The sequence below is a fragment of the Mustela lutreola genome, chromosome 2 (genome assembly GCF_030435805.1).
Source record: "Mustela lutreola isolate mMusLut2 chromosome 2, mMusLut2.pri, whole genome shotgun sequence".
Lineage (NCBI taxonomy): Eukaryota > Metazoa > Chordata > Mammalia > Carnivora > Mustelidae > Mustela > Mustela lutreola.
In genome coordinates this window covers 221,650,388-221,664,875 of record NC_081291.1, presented here as the reverse complement: position 1 = coordinate 221,664,875, position 14,488 = coordinate 221,650,388, and the positions used below count along the sequence as shown (strand labels likewise).

Sequence of the window (14,488 nt, the reverse complement as noted above, 5' to 3'; positions counted from 1 at the left end):
AAGTTGCTGCTTTTGAAAGAAGTCATCCAAATCGCCCACAAACCCCATCAGTCAATCAACAAACAGCACGTCCCTGAGCGCCCACTGGCTCCAGCCTCCCGCCTCCCCCCATCTTTATTCGTAGCCGAGGAGCCCTTCCTGCTTGTAAGTGGGCCAGATTTCCCAGTCTGAACCCGCAGGGAGCCTCTGCACGGCCAACACTCTGGGTGCCCTGGAGGTCTCTCTGCCCCCACCCCCCAGGGCTTGCATGTGCCTGCGGCGGGGGGGGGGGGGGGTGAGTGCCGAAGACCCCAGCCCAGGACCACTCAGGTCTGGTGTGAGCCCCTGCTCACCTCCGCTTCCTCCCACTTCTCCAAACCACCAAGCAGCAACTGACCTCCAGAGTCACTCATTTTATAGAGAAAACACACGGACACACAACCTGGATTGGGGGGAGAGAAAGCCAAGAAAAGAGAACACACAGAAAGGAAAACTTACTTGTCATGTCCCTTACTGCTCTGGGGGGATGTGGGGCTGCGTGGGATCCAAGGGGCTTCTCTGTGTGGCAGCTGGGGACACTCCTTCAGGGTTTCCCTTCCCACTAGGGACGGGGAAGAATTCCAGGCATGAATGTGGGAAAGGAAGGGAACCCACTGATCTCAGCGCGCCGGGCTGGTAGAATTCAGCGGTTCTTGGGCCCCACAGAGCTAGCAGAAAAAGAGGAGGAATTTCTAGTCGCCAAATGGATACTCGTGTTGCAACCTCTGTACCAAGGTGTCTTCATGTGATCTTGAATTCATGTGACCTTGCTTAGGTTCAGCTGAATCTAGCAAAAATCCGACAACAGAAAAAAGTTTAATTCTCGTGCAACAAAGAAGTCTGAACGAGAGCGTTCTGGGTCAGATACGGCAGCTTTGTGAGGTCATCTGAACGCCATGCTTCTGTGTTTCCTTTTGGCCACATGTGGCTTCTCTTCTCAGAGTCAGCTGTTGGAGCATAACGGCTGCCAGAGCTCCAGCCCCCACATCTGCATTCCAGGCAATGGAAAGAAAGAGGCAGAGGAACGTGAGAAAAGTGATCCCTCCCTTCGACAGACTTCCCAGAATCCCCAAAGCCTATTTCCACGGATATGTCTTGGCAGAGCATCACATGAGAGCCAGGAGAATCGAGAGGATGGAAAAGGGAGTCCTTTAACGGGGTACCCTGCCGCCCCAGATAAAATCACATTTCCATTCCTCAGAAGGAAGGGGATGGTGGATGTCGGGTGGGTTCCAGCAGTCTCTCGAAGGCACTTACTGTCCCGTAGGAAAGAAAGACTTTCTAGATGGTCACCAGTGTGTGTCTCCTCTATCTGCACCGCTATCCTGAGGGGAGAGTCCACGGTCATTGGGGACGTTGGTGATGTTGGGGATGTTGGTGACAACCGCACCGTTTCTGAGGGAGACGAGGGCGTCGATAAGAGCAAGAGGAGGCCAGGAGGAGCCTTGAGAGCTGTGACTCGTCCCCTTGCTGCTCAGGTTTTGCATCCGTGGTCCTGCCTGCTGACCAGGCGGTAGGGAGCAGGTGTCTGGCCGCGCTTACTCGGGGCATGAAACCTGGGGCTTGAAGCTCGTTGGTAGAACTTACCATTGAAGGCAAATGCTGGGGGCTGGGTGGCACCAAGACCAGCATCTGGAAAGACATCCAGGGCAGGAGAAGGAGATGCCAAGTTCAGGATGAGGTCAGCCCACGCCCTGAGACCTGGCCTCGCCCCTCTCGCTCTGAATCACCCTCCTGCGCTTCATACCTGTCACAGACAGCCTCCGCAGGGCAGAAGAGGGCTCTTCCCAGAACGCCTGTGGCGGACAGTGCCCTCTCTCTTCCCACCCCTGGAGCCGGGAGCCCTGGAGGCAAAGGCCCGACAGCCGAGTCCCCGGGCTGCCCCAGGTAGGCGGGCTCCCGCGTCCAGCTCCCGTCTGAACACGAGCAAGTGGCAAAGAAAGGACACACGTTCTCTCCATCTCCAATGTCCTATGACTTTTCTCTCCAGGTTTGCTAACGGGCCTTGCAGGGTGCAACCATGCCCTTCAACCCTGGAGTTCCACAGCCACAGCGCTACCCCCAAGGCCCTGTCCCCTGCGGGATGGGGATACCGCGGGGTGACACGCAGCTCTGGTCTGGACCCGAGCAGGGGCAGCACAGGCCATCGTCCTCCTCGGCCATCTGCAGACCCGCGGTGAGAGTGGGAGGAGAGGACTCTTGTCTTTCCTCTTCTTAAAATGTATATAAATGCTTATCCTTAAAAAAAAAATCTGTGTCCATCTCGCTTTGCAAGAAGCGAGACATACGTGTGCCCTGCATTTTTCTGGTTGATTAAAGAACAGCTTGACCCAATCCATGGAAATTTTAAGGCGCATACAGGGCCTGGAAAGAAATGCGGGAGCCAACTTGAGTGTAGAATAAAAATACCGTCTGGGTTTTGGTGGCAGTGAGTAACAGCCCTGGCTCTTCTGAGCTCAGACAATTATTATATGGAAAAGGATTTTACGTCTGCGCAGTTAAGAGGGTAAAAGATGTTTAACAATGAATCAGGAGACAAAAATAACCTCAGTAGTCATGCTCTCCACGCGCTCGTGCGCGAGGCGCTTGCCACGTCGGGAAACAGATGGTGAGAAGAGACGTCACCAAGGACAATGTCAACCTGTAAAAGATGTGCCTGGAGTTCACGGTCACCTCAGATGTCCAGCCACAGAGGCAGGGGTGGGGGTGCAGATGGGGAGGAAAGTCCACGTTCTGCAGACTTTGGTACCTTCTCTAGATACTTAAATTCTCAACTCAAAGCACCACGCATCCGTGGGGGCCCCCGCGTCTCTTGAGCCCCGTGGAGACTGCCTGCTGCAGACCGCCCAGGTCCTCCGACCGACCTCTCCCAGGTCCCGGACTCTGCTTCCCTCAACCCATACCTAGGCCAGTTCTGGAGGAACAAAGGTTGTTCTCCTCGATGCTAAAAGCCACAGGCGACGGCTGTCGGCCAAGGGAAAGATCGCCTGGCCACCGGCCATGCCACCGCTGTTAATGAACGAGGGAGGGGCGCGTGGGGGAGCGCCTCCGGGTCTCCGCGGCGCGTAGGCACAAAGCCGGCGCCCACATTTCTGCTGCTGTGCGTGTAATAATAGGAGCTCATGTTAACGAAGCCTTTACTTGTGCCAAGCACACGGCTAAGTGCTTTTCCATGTGTTGTTGTTAAAATGTGAAAAATAATCACCCGGAGCACCTGGCTGGTTCAGCTGGTGAAGCGTCTGCCTTCGGCTCTGGTCACAGTCTCAGAGTCCTGGGATGCAGTGTGTCACGCCTGCTCAGAAGGGCGTCGGCTTCTCCCACTCCTTCTGCCCCTCGTCCTGCTTGTGCTCCCTCTCTGAAACAAATAAATAAAATCTTTTAAAAAAATTAATAAAAGATAAAAAATAATCACCCAAGAGTTAGACTCCTTCCCCATGCAAAACCACAGAACGCTTAACTTTCACTTACCATCTGGACACCACCCTGCCTTCTCTGTTCCCCAGCCACACCACACACACACATACACACACACACACACACAGTCTTGCCGTCCTAATTTCTTTCCTTGAATTCTTCGACCAATTTTAATGAGGCTGCCGCCTCCATCACTGCCCCAAAGCAAATCTTAAGATCACCAATGACAACCCCGAGATCAAAAGTCACGTACTCTACCAACTGAGCCAGTCGGGCAACTGGCCTCTTTCTGTACTCTACAGCATGGCGTACCGTGGGTCAGTCTCATCTTGTAGACACTTGGTTGCTGATCACTTCTGGCCCATAGGATGACTTATTGTGGATTAGAGAAACTGACCGCACTGGGCAGAGGAAGCTCTATGAACATCCAGCCCCCTTCAGAGCAGAGTGAGGCAGATCCCTTCATCCAGGGCCTTTTATGCAGTGCACAGACTGCACAACAGTACAGGGCTGTTCTGCAGGACTAGAGACTGAGGAGCCACCCAATTATGAGAATTCAGAGGCACAGGCCAGGGAACTGGAGTAGAAAAGGTAGTTGGGAATGGGACAAGGTTCCTGGAGGAAAGGAGCGGAATGGGGAAGGAGAGAAGCATGCCCTCCCGTGGGAGGAGCTTTCCAGTGATCTCTCACCGGGAATCTCACCCAGCCTTTACGCGAGAGCATGTTCTTATTTTTAGGGAATATACACACGAGGCTCACAATGTATGCGACTTACTCTCAAGCGATTCAGGTCCACGTGTACGTGTGTATGTAGGGCAGGAGCGCGAGGGCTCAAGCAGACAGCGCAAGCCTGACGGCAGGTGGTCCCGGGTCTGAGCTACGTGGGTAGCTTTGTACTCTTCCTGTCACTTGCAGCTTTCCTCTTCGAGTCAAGTGATTTCCATCAAAAATGCTATTTTAAAGTGGAAGCTAAAGGCAGAACCATGGAGACAGTAAGATCAGTGGTTGCCAGGGTTTGGGGAGGAAGGAAGGAAGAACAGGGGATTTTAGGGCCGTGAAGCTAGTCTGTGACAGTGTAGTGACGGGTGCACGGCATTACACACTCACCCAGACCCACAGAGGGAGCCACGCGGGGTGAACCCCACTGTCCACTGTGGACTCTGGGTGCCGAAGGCGGGTCAGCGCAGCTTCTCGCCCTGTAACAGGTGCGTGGCTCCGGGGAGGGGGTGCTGAGAGCGGGGGAGGCTGCGCACGTGCGGGCGTGGGAGGTATGGCAGCTCTTGGAACATTCCCCTCAATTTTGCTGTGATCCTAAAACTGTTCCAAAAAAACAGTCAAAAAAAAAAATAATAATTAGCAGCAACTGAGCCTGTGTGACATTCAGCTGAGGATCCCAAGAGCCCACCCCCGTGGAACTCAGGGCCGTGGTCCAACACTTGCTCTCGCCATCCCGCACCAGCATATCAGCTTCTTGGGGGCCCAGGTTCTCCCCGACAAGCGGCACCGTGGGTGTCCCCCAGCGCAGGGTCCCCAGGCCGGGAACGTGCGGTAGGGAGGCGCTGGGATGGGCAGAAACTCCCAGGCGGTGGGACCTGTGTGCAGGGAACCAGCATCACACGGGAAATGTGCCACGTCACATCGGGAAAGTGTTGCTGCCCGCGGGGTACTCTCGAAAGACGGGGTTTTGAGCCCTGGCTGGGACCCCCACCACCTCCCACACCCAAACCTCAGACTTGCTTGCGCACGGGCATCTGCATGTCAAGGGAGCCAACCAGTCCCTGGAGACAGCATCTCCTGACCCGAGCAAGCAGGACAGCCTGGCTCCGCCTCCCAAAGAAAGATCCAGAAGGTGGCCACACACCTACTGTGCCAGAGCAGGCTCCAGGCTCCCGGACTGCCCTTCAGAGCCCGTGCCCTGCCCCTCGAAGGCTGTGCTGCGATCCCCATAGGCCCTTCTGCCCACATGCGGGGGACCTGCGCAGTCGCAAGCTCCTCTCCGGCAAAGGGACAAACCCACGGAAGAAGCAGCGGGCACAACACCTGCCCTGGCCCCCCCAACAATCACAACCCGCTCACTTTTCCCTGTTCTGACGGCTCCGTGTTGAACGGGGACCCCCAAAGGAGGTAGCTTTCCAATGAACATTTTATTTCACAGCATATAAATATCACAGCTTTGGCCAAAGTTCACTGATGAGTCACAGACCTGCACCCCCGAAGTAAATATGCTAACTTAAAATATAAAATAGGAGCACACATAAATAAATAAATAAAATAAACCAAGTTTAGAGTCTTCACTTCAAACATATTCACCAAAACAAGTGGCTGATTCCACTGTTCACATTTCTGCTTAGAGAAATATTCCGAAGAAAGCAAGTGTCCATAAGCGATGCGCGCCAAAAATACTGTTTCCTAATATCTTTGCTTATTAGAAAAATAAAGCGTTTTGCACTAGGAGTTCTGCAAGGAGCCGGCGGAAGGATCCTGGTAGGAAAGCAGCCGGCCAGGCGCGGGAAGCTCGATCCTCTCTTACTTTTGCAGAGAGCGCAGGGGTTACGCCTGAAACTCCAAAATGAAAAGATTCGGAAGCGTTGCTCTGAGACTCTGTCCTCCTCGGGGCTTCCCGGGGAGCACAGCGAGGTCCCAGAGACTTTACGACCGTGAACTCGAGCCTCAGAAGGCGGGCTTCCTCTGCCATGTCTGGTTCTGTCTTCAAGACGGATTCCCGGGGCACCTGGGTGGCTCAGTGGGTTAAAGCCTCTGCCTTTGGCTCAGGTCATGGTCCCGGGGTCCTGGGATCGAGCCCCGCATCGGGCTCTCTGCTCGGCAGGGAGCCTGCTTCCTCCTCTCTCTCTGCCTGCCTCTCTGCCTACTTGTGATCTCTGTCTGTCCAATAAATAAATAAAATCTTTAAAAAAAAAAAAAAAAAAAGATTCCCTGGGATCACATGCACGTTTGCTGAAACCCCTCCTCGTGTTGACCCGAGCATCGGGTGCACCTGGAGTTCACACGTCAGGCGCCCATTACACCCCCCGAAAATGCCATCCTTTTTAGGTACGCAGCTCCTGCGTGTTGGCAACGCAGGTTCCCGCCACCAGCCCGAGACACAGAGGACCCCGTCCCCCCAGATCTCCCAGGTGTCCCTTTGCTCTCCACCACCTCCCCCACCCCCAGCCCCCGACTTATGTCCCTCTCGTTTTGCCTCTTCCAGAACCTCATCTGAGCGGCGTCACGCGGCACTAGCGTTCAGCGTCTGGTTTCTCACACTCAGTCCAGCGCGCTCGAGGTCGGCCACTGCCTGTCTGCGGAGCAGCGCTCGGTGGCGCGGCTGTGTCACCCCCTCAGCCAAGTGCCGGCGGATGGCCATTCCGGTTGTTTCCAGTCTGGGCGACGAAGCTGCCAGACGTTTTCCTTCCTCTTGGGTAGACGCCCAGCGGGGTCAGAGGAGGGCACCTGTTTGCAGGAGGGGCCGGCGGTCTTCCCCGAGGCTGCTCCACTTCCCAGCGCCCGGCCAGAACCTTCCTTAGCCTCGCACCCATGCTGCGTTTAGCGTCCGCCGTGCTACTAGGTTCGTGCAGAATCTTACCATCATTTCCACGTCCGTCTCCCTAGTGACTAGGGACGTTGAGCACCGTTTGGCGTTTCTGTGCAGGTGCGTGTTGGTCATTTGGTGTCGTGTCTGCTCCGCCCATTTTTAGAACCGGGGGCTGTGCATTTTCTCATCCGGGCTGCTAATGTGGGGGAGGGGGGCAGAGACGGGGGGGGGGGGGGACAGACGTGGGAAGCATCTCAATGTGCTGGTCTTGACCACTGTCCTTCACGTGACCTTTAATGGTGCCCTAGAGGGCCCTGCGTTCTGTAGGACACACACAGTGTCCTGAGACATCCTTGTAGACAAGATCCCGTCCTCAGAGCACACTGGTGGCCTGGGAGGTAGGTGAGCGCTTCTCTTTGCACCCCGTAGGGAAGGCTCAGTACAGCCTCTCCAATTCTGTGTCTGCAAGCTTTCCCGGGTGGAAAGGAAGGGGTGGTGACCGTGCCGCCGGCACATTTAGAATCCTCTAGAAGCTGGAACAGGCCTGGTGCTGGGCCCTCAGGGTGGCCGGATTTGAGTCGGCCTTATCCAAGTCCTTCCAGCCACGAGGGAAACCGGGGCCATGTGGCAAGGCCACCCCTAGGCGCTGGACGGGAGGGACAGGGCTGGAGCCAGAATGGACTGCGGTGGGGCTCTGGAACCACCATAGGCTCCCAGCAGAAAGCAAGCTGCCCAGAGCTCCTGGGTTCCCACCCACATTTGTTGCACCTGCTACCCTCTGCCACGCTGGCTGTCTTGTCCCCGTGCCTAGTCTGTGTGACCTCCTAGCATCAGCCCTGTCATGAGCCCCAGGTTCCTCCTGCACCCTTGGCAGCCTGGCTGGGGGCACCCATGCCCGATGCTCTGGGCCCGAGGTTCATAGGTGAGCTGTGTACTCACAGGCTACGTGTGCTGGGGGGACACCTCCCCCCTCTGGCCAGAGCACTCTGGGCAAGGTCTGGGGACAGTTTCAGTTGTCAGAATTAGGGGGCGTTTTCTACTGACATTGAGTCCAGGGCCGGGATGTTGCGCAACATCCCACAAGACTTGGGCCAGCCCCCCCCCCCGCCCCACATGCGGGAAAGACCCAGAACCCCAGGGTCAGCAGCACAGGCACTTCCTGTTTCGGGTGCACTGGCCACTCGGCTCAAAGACAGACATGTCCAGCGTCCGCTGTGTCATTAACATGGAGGCATTTTAGGTCACTGCTGTGCTTCAAACCACAACACTATCATTCATTCCATTTTATAAGGAAAAGGGTTAAGACAGATGGAGACGGCCTGAATAATGTAGATGGGCCCCGTCATTTGGACACAAACGGGACCAAAGACGTGAGTGTGCCCTTGACAGAGTTGTAACTTTTGAATCAAAGGCTGGCGAGCTCCTGGGGGGCGGTTCTTAAAGTCTGAGAAACTCGTGCACGATTATCTTTAATGACGAGGCCCACTGAGTCTCATTTTTGCATTGTTTTAATTGGGAGGCTTAAACAACCCCATTTTTTTTAAAGTGAATTAAAAACTAGATTAGCTACGTGTGGTTTTCCACACGATGTATCGCATATAAATTTTGCATGGCACCCTGCTTCTGGTCAAACGTTGCTGTAGATGTTTCTGAGAAGGCACGGCAGAGATGCTTAACATGTAATCAGTGGACTTGGAGCCGAGCAGATTGCCCTCCGTAACGGGGGTGGGCCTTGTTCAATCCGGTGAAAGCCTTAAAAACACAGACTGACTTCTCCCAAGGAAGAAAGAAGGAATTCTGCCCAAAGAGATGTTAGGTTCAAATTGCAACTCTTCCCTGGGTCCCCGGGCTGCTGGCCCATCCTACGGAGTTTGGACTTGCCAGTACCCACCACTGTGTACGATAATTCCTTGAAACAAGTATGTCTCTCTCTGCCTCCCTCATATAAATGCGTGTGGATATGTACACACACACACACACACACACACATATCCTGCGGGTTGTTTCTCCGCACTCTCTGGAGAATCCAAATAGGCTATATTTATAATTTTTCTTATAAAATGGCATTCATTTGAGATTTTTAAATGACCGCCACTTCCTTACTCACGTGACTTTGGCTATTTTTCCTTCACAAAGACTCTGCTGTTTCGTCGATCCCTGGGTCGCCCGCGGGCGTGGGTAGCTCGTGTCACCGGCACTGGGGAGTGTCCGAAGAGTGACGCTGAGACCGGCTGTCCTGCCCACCCAGAGCGGGGACCGATAACCACGGAGACGCCAGCCAGTCCCGCCGCTCACAAGATACAAACAGGAGCTCGAGTCCTGTCCTCTCCCTCCTGGGGACAGGGAGAAGAGTGCGGCAAACCAGCCTGATAGGGAGGAAAGGTGGGAGAATTTGAGAACAGAGCTCAGGACAAGCTCAAGACAGAGCTGGAGCTGGGCCAGCAGGGGGAAAGCGTGGCGAGGCGCAGGGCAAACAGCCCCCCATTACCCGACGTGGCCAATAGTTGGAGGCGATCACAGTGGGGTGAAGACCGAGTCCTTATCTCTCACTTTATCTTTCGTGGGGCCTAGTACGCAAAAGCCGGATGCCCGGGACTGGGGCCTTACTCGGGAACAAGGTCTTCGCAGGCGTGATCATGGGAAGATCACGGCCACAAGCCAGGCTGCTTAGGACCACAGAGACGTGTTCTCTTACAGACCTGGAAGCCAGAAGTCCAGAACCGAGGGCCCAGCCAGACTGCGCTCCCCCAGAAGACTCGAGGAAGAATCCTCTGTGTCCTTCTCAGCTTCCAGCGTCTGCCGGTGCTGCCGGCTTTCCCCGGTTTGTCAAGACCTCCTGCAGCCTCTGCCCCGGTCATCTCCTGGCCCTCTCTCCCTGGGTCTCTGTGTTGTCCCCTTCCAGGGACACCAGTCACTGGACTGTGGGCCTGCCCTACGCTGGGGTGACCCCATCGTAACTTGATCACATCTGCAAAGAGCCCATTTCCAAGTCAGGTCCCGTTGACAAGTTCAGAGGGTTAGGAAGTCAACCTATTTGGGGCAAACACCTGGGGGCGTGGTCCGTGAAGCATCGGCCTTCGGCTCAGGTCACGATTTCAGGGTCCTGGGATCGAGTCCTGCTTTGGGCTCCCTGCTCAGTGGGAGTCTGCTTTTCCCTCCCCGTCTCTCCCTGCTCGTGATCTCAAGCTCTCTCTCAAATAAATAAATAAAATCTTAAAAAAAAAAAAATAGACCTATTTTGGGGACACAATTCAACACACTATAGGGCTCAAACCTGTCCCTGGGAGTTCTGTGTCCCCAGGGGTGCTCAGGCTGGTCCCCCAGGACCGAGCTGGTACCCGCCTGTCAGGGGACCTGAGAAAGCTGCCTGCAAGCACGTGCAGTGGGAACAGAGCCCTCCGGGGACCTGAGACCTCGGGGAAACAGGCCTCTGCACCGTCGGGGCCCGGCTTCTGAGCCTCTGTGTCTGGAAGCAGCCTCTCTCGGCTGCTCTGGTTTCCGTAGGAGTCTCCAGGCTTGTCCCTGATGAGGCCGTCTGCTGCCCAGCACACGGCGAGGACTAGAAAGGGCGCCAGGTTGGTCAGGGGAGACAGCAGTGAGCACCTACTGGGGGCCAGACCCCACGCGGCACCATGAAATGGGCTCAGCCCTTCCCGTCCGCTCCCGGCCATTCCCTCCCCCAGCCCGGCCTTCAGGCCCCGACAGATTCCTCCCCTGTCCGGTCTCACCCACCTTGGGCTGCCCTGTCTCTGCAGCCAGACCCTAGCCCTGCTCCCTGTCTCTGACCACGCAGCCCGCTCCTCCTGGCGCTGCCTGCAGCCGCGGCCTGTGACCATCTCCCAGGCGGAGTGCACACCCATGCAGCCCTCCGTATCTTCCTCTCCTCTGCCTTGTTCCTCCTCCCCCATCTGGCCACTTGCCACGAAGCCCCTCCAAGCTCAGGCATGTTGCAAAACTGGGTCTGCAGGCAGGAAGAGCCGTGGCTCGGTGAGGGCTGTTCCAGGAATGTGCGGGAAAACTCCATAGCTGTCTGCAGAGGTCAGGGAGGGCTCCCCGGAGGAGGTGACACCCAGGCTGCGTGGAAGAAAGAGAAGGGGCCAGCTAAGCATTAGTGGGAGAGGGCATCCCCGGTAGAAGGAGATGAGCGGAGGGGAGATGTGCGGCTACCTAGCAGCAGTTAGCTCTACCTGGTGGCAAAGAGCCTGCCTGGAGGCCTGGGACAGGGGGAGGGGAGCCTAGAGACAGGCCTGAGCTGTGTCAGCCCTGTCCTGTATGTCCACTGAGGCCTGAGTGATTCCAGGGCACGGGGACGTCCCCAGCGCCCACTGTGTGCCCTCTTGACATTCTGCTCCAAGGCTTCTTGCTCAGGATTGTTGGCTCACAGGCACTTCCCTACCTCTTCTTCCCCAGCAGACAGCTCCCCTGCTGCGATGGCCACCCAAAGTCCTGGCAGAGTTACCCAGGGGGACCGTGAGCTTAGGCCACCAGGCCACCAGGCCGTGGAGCCCAGCCTGGGGATGGGGAGGCAGGCCCCCTCACGGGTTGCCTGGCAACACCAGACCCTCCCCCACCCCAGCTGGACCCGGCCATGCCCATTGTGACATGGCTTTGCTGGATAGCTGCACTTTGTGGAAACCTCACACTGGCCCTGGTCCCCTTCCCCCAGTGGCTGATGGCCCTGGAGGGTCTTCTCCATCCCTTGAGAGCTGGCTCCACATCCCAAGGTCCTGGACCCTGCCTCCTTCCTGCCTGGCCGCCTCGCACACAGCCCTAAAGTCCATCTCCTGGTCGCTGGCCGGCACTGACCGACCCCTTTTGCGGGCTCAGCTGGGGCATTCTCTGATGGCACCTGGCTTCAGACCAGGGCCCTCCCCGGATGCCGGTGCACGCACGTTCCTGACTTCCCAGCAAGCTCAGGCCTTCGCAAGGCCGCCCTCTGCTTGAAAGGCCGCCGTCCGTTCCGAAGCATCACATCCCCCAAAGTGCATCTCCCGGAATCCCGCTCACAGGGGAGCGGCTGCCTGCCACCCCGACCTCGCATGGCCAGGGCTGGGGCTGAATAAGTGCTTCTCAGTGCCTGTGTCATATCCCGGCTCCCTTCGCACTGGAGACAAAGCTGCCCGCTGGGTGGGGAGTGTGGACTGGAGGGAACAGCCGGCCCCAGGGACACCCGGCTCCTCCCTCCCTCTCTGACCCAAAAAAGGAAGGTGACACAAAGGACCTCCAAGGACAAAGGAGCCAGAGACCCAAGAAAAAGGCCAACCACCGAGTCCAGGTTGGCAAGAAGCGGCTTATTGGGGGGACTCGCGGACAGAAGCGTATCCAGGTGGCGCCAGAAGAGAAGGTCTCCCCATAACCATCCCCTCAGACCCACTCTGTGGCTTCTGAAGCCTGCAGGCTCGGGACGGAGGAGACTTGGGGGAGGGGCTGGGGGTGCCCCAGAATGGACGGGGCTGTGGTTAGAAAAAAGGCTGCGGGGGGAGGGGGCTGTGCCCAAGAAGGCGTCAGGCCACAGTGGTCCTCCCCGTGGATCGTCCCACTCCACGGAATGCTTGTCCTAGAATGCCCCGGCGGACGCCTGCGGTCCCCGTGCCCACGGCAGTCCCGCCACTCTCACCGCTCACTGCCCGCCCCTTCCCTGCAGTTCTCTTCAGTGGCAGGGGTACGTCGGGGCCCAGCGCAGGCCGCCCCCAAATGGGCCCTCTTTGGCCTGAGGCCTGAAGCTTATTTTTAGTTGGAAGCAATCAAAACCCAGGAAAAGCACATCACCTCCCGCTCAACCGCCCAGATTTACATTGGAAAGGAGAGTCCGCACCCCGGAGGGAGCCGTTCCGGAGACTCCTTTCGGCCTCAGGAACTGATCTGCATGACAGAGCGACCTTTGTGTTCCCAAACACCTCCTGGCACCAGCCTGCAGATGACCTTCCTCCCCACTTGACCCCCCTTTGGAGCTCAGGACGTCCTAGTCCTACAGATGGAGGACAGACGTTAGCGTTCGGAGCCAACCACCAAAAAAGAATTCTTGAGACATCTTCAGTGAAAAAGTTGGTTTTATTTATGCACAGGGACAGGACCGATAGGCCGAAAGCCGCACCGGGGTGACAAGGAGTGGCCCATTATATACTTTTAAGTTGGGAGAGGGTTAGGGATGGCACAGGTCTCTAAGGAATTTTGGAAGCAAGGCTTCTAGGACCCCAAGGGGGCCAGCTGTTGCTGGGGAAAGGTCATTTACTACTGTAATTAGTCCGGCGACCCTTCAGAGGTGTATCGGTGGGTCACATGCTTGGGGGATGGTGGCCAACATGTATCTTGGGAGGGGAGAGAGAGAGAGGAGGTTTCCAAAGGAATTTTTACATGTTAAAGTTGACTTACAGGATCCTGGGGGTTGGGCGGAGACTGCCTTTTGCTCTTAGCCAAGTCATCACATCCAGGCAGCTGGGCTCAAGAGGAAGGTCCCTCTGCCTGTTTCAAGGACGCGTCCGTGGACTGCAGCAGTAAGATTCCTGCGTCCTTTTGACTTTGTTTCCCACGTCACTACTGGCCTCCCGTTGCCTGACCATCTTGGGAACGTCCGTGTCTGAGTGGATGCCCCGCATGCCCCAAACCAAAGTTGATTTTCTCCAGGTAATGTATCTCAAGTCGATCTGATTCTTCTGGACTAAGAGCAGCTACTGGACTATCCGCCTGCTGGCTTGGAACTGAGAAATGAGGCCGGTGACAGAGGCACCGGCTGGGCCCCTGCAGAGTGGAGATGGGTGCGTGGAAATGGCCAGAGAAACTGTAGAGGGCTTGGCTGCCTCCATTCTGACCTCAAACTTTCTAGATGAGTTCTTCTTTCCAGCGGGTCTCTGGGCTCCGGCGGAAGACCCCGAGGGCCAAGCATCCTCTGATGGGAACAGGAACTACCCCCTCCAGCGATAAGGGCTGCCCTGAGCCCCCGGGAGACCCTCCCGGGATTGACCCCAAGACCATGAAGGCTTTGACCATCACTGCTGCCTTCCAGGACCCACCCACCTCCGTCCCACTTTTCCTTCCGTAAACCTGGAAGCATTTTCGGTACTTTGGAGACTGGCTTTGAGACACCCGCCTACCATCTTCCCGGCACTGGCCTTGCTGAAATAAATCCCTTTCTCTTTTCGGGGCCACTCATGTTCCTCTCCCTTTGGGTTTTGTCAGTGGTGAGTAGCCGAGCCTGACCCGTTTGAGAGCCCAGAGCCAGGGGTTCATGCGTCCCTGACACCAGCTACGGAGCAACCCCCAAGCGAGCTGTTGAAAGCTGGGCTCGAGTCCCCCCGCCGGCCTCTCCAGAGTGAGTGGACGCTGCCCTCCCAGAGCCTGATGGGAGGCGGGGCTCACGCACCCGGAGATCCTTCATTCTTCCGTGTAAAAACATCTGGGTCATTAGTACACTGCACAACCCTAAAAGTTACTTTAGAATTTTGTAATTATCCAGAAGTCTGGATGCTTCTAACATCTAAGATGCTTCTAACATCTCCCCTGGTCGATGTTATAATTGCCGTAATT

At 56.4% G+C, this 14,488-nt stretch overlaps 1 long non-coding RNA gene across 1 annotated transcript; it reads right to left on the bottom strand.

Annotated features, from left to right (window-relative positions):
• Positions 1-1,751: 1,751 nt before the first annotated feature.
• On the bottom strand, positions 1,752-6,733 carry LOC131825408 (uncharacterized). The gene is made up of 4 exons (XR_009351247.1): positions 6,644-6,733; positions 4,540-4,749; positions 4,208-4,401; positions 1,752-3,373 (listed from the first exon to the last, which is right to left on the bottom strand). It is a non-coding gene; the product is annotated as an uncharacterized LOC131825408 (long non-coding RNA).
• Between the last annotated feature and the right edge of the window lie 7,755 nt (positions 6,734-14,488).